This window comes from Mastomys coucha, unplaced genomic scaffold, assembly GCF_008632895.1.
Source record: "Mastomys coucha isolate ucsf_1 unplaced genomic scaffold, UCSF_Mcou_1 pScaffold5, whole genome shotgun sequence".
NCBI lineage: Eukaryota > Metazoa > Chordata > Mammalia > Rodentia > Muridae > Mastomys > Mastomys coucha.
The window spans coordinates 37,481,435-37,485,565 of NW_022196911.1; positions in this window are offsets into that span (position 1 = coordinate 37,481,435).

Below are 4,131 nucleotides of genomic sequence, written 5' to 3' on the forward strand. Positions count from 1 at the left end.
CATTTCCTCCTTGCTTTTCTGTACTCCTGCTTCTTCTCTTTAACTTCATAAACGCTGTTTTCTTTGGTTGGTATTACAAACATATATATGAAGATTTTAAACAGTCACCTGTCCAAGCCAAAATGTGGTATGTTTCATTAAGATATGTTAGTGAAATCAGTAATGAGTACTACTGCATGCCCATAAAAATAGAACCAATTCATAATACTGGAAACTCTGAATTCTGGGGAGTAAGCAGGGTAATAGTATTGCCCCACACCAGAGGGATTTTACAGCCTAGTCTTGTAGTTTCTTAGAAATCCATAGACAACCTGCTCATGCATTCCAACAATCATACTCCTTGATTTTATCCAGAGACACTGAAAATTTATGTTCACCATAAAACCTGAAGATAGATGACTTTATTAGCTTTCCCAATGATAACCAAAGTGCAGAGGCAACTAAGATTCTCTTCAGTAGGTAAATGGGTAAAAATATCTGCATTGTTACATCCAGGCAACACAACATTCATCCCTGAAAAGAAATGTATTGACAAGTCATAGGAAGGCATGGATGAACCTTCTATTGATGTTACCAGGGAAAACAAGCCTTTATGGAGCAATCACATGCACAATTGCTCCAAATATTGATATTGGAGCAAAATTATGGAGACAGTGAAAAATAGTGTTCTTCACAACTTAGGACATGTAGAACATATATGTATGCAAAGCATAGAAGATTTGCAAGACAGTAAAAAGCTATTTGATATTACATTGCTGTAAACATGACACTGTATTTTTCCAAAGATGAGGAATGCCCAAGATCAATAGTTATTCTAATGTAAATTATAGAGCCCAGCTGGCTAAGATGGGTTAATAGACGCATACTAGTTGAGCAGTTGAACTTACTAGCTTGCTGTTAAAAATGAGAAAGCTAAGCATGTAAGAAACAAAGTACATGAGGAAAATTTCTCTACCTTCCCCTTAGCTTTGTGATGCTCTAAAAAAGGAGAATTTTAAAAGGTTATATACTGTGTTAATTCATTCATATATGTACTGTAAAAAGCAAAGCTATGGAGATGCTTAAGAAATCATTGGCTGTCAAGGCTTTCTGGCAACACTGATAGATTCTGAAAAATACTGAACTTGAGCTGTGTCTTCTTTCCATAAATTAGCAATTATATTCTAATCACAACAAACACAACAGATAAATTCCAAGTAATGGATATTCTACAAAAATACTTGACCATTGCTGCTCAGATCTTTCAAGGTCATAAAGAAAAAAGAATCTTCAGCAATGAGAATCTGTTTCAGGGTGTGCCTAAATTCTCTGTGTTCCTTATATGCAACTTTTCTAACCTTAAAATATTATTAAATATTAAAAAGCAGAGCTGTAGAGATAGCTTGATGGCTAAGAGCACTGGCTGTTCTTCTAGAATAGCCATATTGTAGCTTATAAACATCTGTAATTTCAGGTCTAAGGAACCTTAGGCCCTCTTCTGGACTCCATAGGCACCAAACATCAGTACAGTGCACAGATACAGATGCAGTCAAAACACTCACATCCTCTCACACATATTTATACTCCCCATACTTATACTCACCATACTTATATAAACTCATACACACAATTGTACACACATACACACACACACACACGCACACACATGCATGAAATGAATTGAGCAAGTGAAAAACAGAGGCTCATTGAAGGTTACAGAAACCAAAATATTGAGTTAACAATTTTTCATTTACCAAATAGTAACTCTCAATTCTTTCTACTCTAATCAACTCAACTCAGTCCAAAGGCACTAAGAGAAATTTATTTGTTCTAAGAACTGAAAAGCCCAGAGAAATTTGCCAGCCTTGGAAAGGATAGAACTTGGCATTCAAAAATGTCTTTGGATCTCTGCAGTTCATCACTGATTTACTCTGCTGCCTCTGCTCTCTGGAGACTTCCACTGAATGATGGAAAGTGACCAACAACAGGGCCACATTCCTGTTCTTCTAGCTCAGCAGCATTTGTTTGGAAACATAGCTGTCTCTTCCCAATAACTTTAAAGAAATGAACCAAGATTGAGTCCTATGGCACTGAGATTATCACATAACACTGTGTTTAAATGGGATGCCTCATAACACTGAAATAAAGTCATCCTGCCTACCTAATCCTTGGGAAAAGAGAATGTGTCATAGAGATGGGGAGGCAAATAGAAATAGTTGATGAAAAATCAATAACAATAGGAAAAATTACTGAATATGATTTCAATTTTCAGGCTTGGTTACTGGCTACAGAATTAACATAGAAAATCAGTGTAGAAAAACATGTAAAGAAAAGGATATGTCGACACAGGCTTACAGACACACAGGAGGAACAAGCTCTAGCCAGAGACAGCAAGAACATCTAACACTAGAGATCAACAAATGGCAAAAGGCAAACGCAAGAATCCTACCAACAGAAACCAAGACTACTTGGCTTCATCAGAACCTAGTACTCCCACCACAGCAAGTCCTGGATATCCCAAAACACCAGAAAAGCAAGATTTGGACCTAAAATCATATCTCACAATGGTGCTAGAAGAATTTAAGAAGAATATGAATAACTCCCTTAAAGAAATACAGGAAAACATAGGTAAAGAGTTACAAGCCCTTAAAGAGGAAACAAAAAAGTCCCTTAAAGAATTACAGGAGATCACGAGTAAACAAGTAGAAGCCCTTAAAGAGGAAACACAAAAATCCCTTCAGGAATTACAGGAAAGCACAAACAAACAGGTGAAGGAATTGAGCAAAACCATCCAGGATATAAAAATGGAAGTAGAAACAGTTAAGAAATCACAAAGAGAGACAAATCTGGAGTTAGAAATCTTAGGAAAGGAGTCAGGAAACATAGATACAAGCATCACCAACAGAATACAAGAGATAGAAGAGAGAATCTCAGGTGCAGAAGATATCATAGAAAACATTGATACAACAGTCAAAGAAAAAAAGATCCTAAACCAAAACATCCAGGAAATTCAGGACACAATGAGAAGACCAAACCTAAAGATAATAGGTATAGAAGAGAGTGAAGACCTCCAACTTAAAGGGCCAGTAAATATCTTCAACAAAATTATAGAAGAAAACTTCCCTAACCTAAAGAAAGAGATGCCCATGAACATACAAGAAGCCTATAGAACTCCAAATAGATTGGACCAGAAAATAAATTCCTCCTGACACATAATAATAAAAACACCAAATGCACTAAACAAAGAAAGAATTTTAAAAGCAGCAAGGGAAAAAGGTCAAGTAACATATAAAGGCAGGCCTATCAGAATTACACCAGACTTCTCACCAGAGACTATGAAAACTAGAAGATCCTGGGCAGATGTCATACAGACCCTAAGAGAACACAAATGCCAGTCTACACTACTATACCCAGCAAAACTCAATCACCACACATGAAGAAACCAAAGTATTCCATGACAAAACCAAATTCACACAATATATTTCCACAAATCCAGCCCTTCAAAGGGTAATAAATGGAAAACTCCAACAACACAAGGAGGGGTACTACATCTCTGAAAAAGCAAAAATGTAATCTACCAGCAAAACTAAAAGAAGATAGCCACATGAACGGAATTCCATCTCTAACAACAAAAAATAACAAAGCAACAATTACTTTTCCTTAACATCTATTAATAAACAATGGACTCAATTCCCCAATAAAAAGACATAGACTATCAGATTGGGTATGTAAACATGATCCAACATTTTGTTGCATACAGGAAACCCACCTCAGTGACAAAGACAGACACTACCTCAGAATAAAAGGCTGGAAAACAATTTTTCAAGCCAATGGTCCTAAGAAAAAAGCTGCAGTAGCCATTCCAATATGGCTACTCCATATTGGAATATGGAGTTGGATAAAATCAACTTTCACCCTAAAGTGATCAAAAAAGATAAGTAGGGATACTTCATACTCATCAAAGGTATGATCTACCAAGAGGAACTCTCAATTCTGAACCTCTGTGCTTCAAATGCAAGGGCATCTACATTCATAAAAGAAAACTTTACTAAAGCTCAAAGCACACATTGCACCACACACAATAATAGTGGGAGGTTTCAACATCCCACTCTCTGCAATGGACAGATCATGGAAACAGGAGCTAAACAAAGA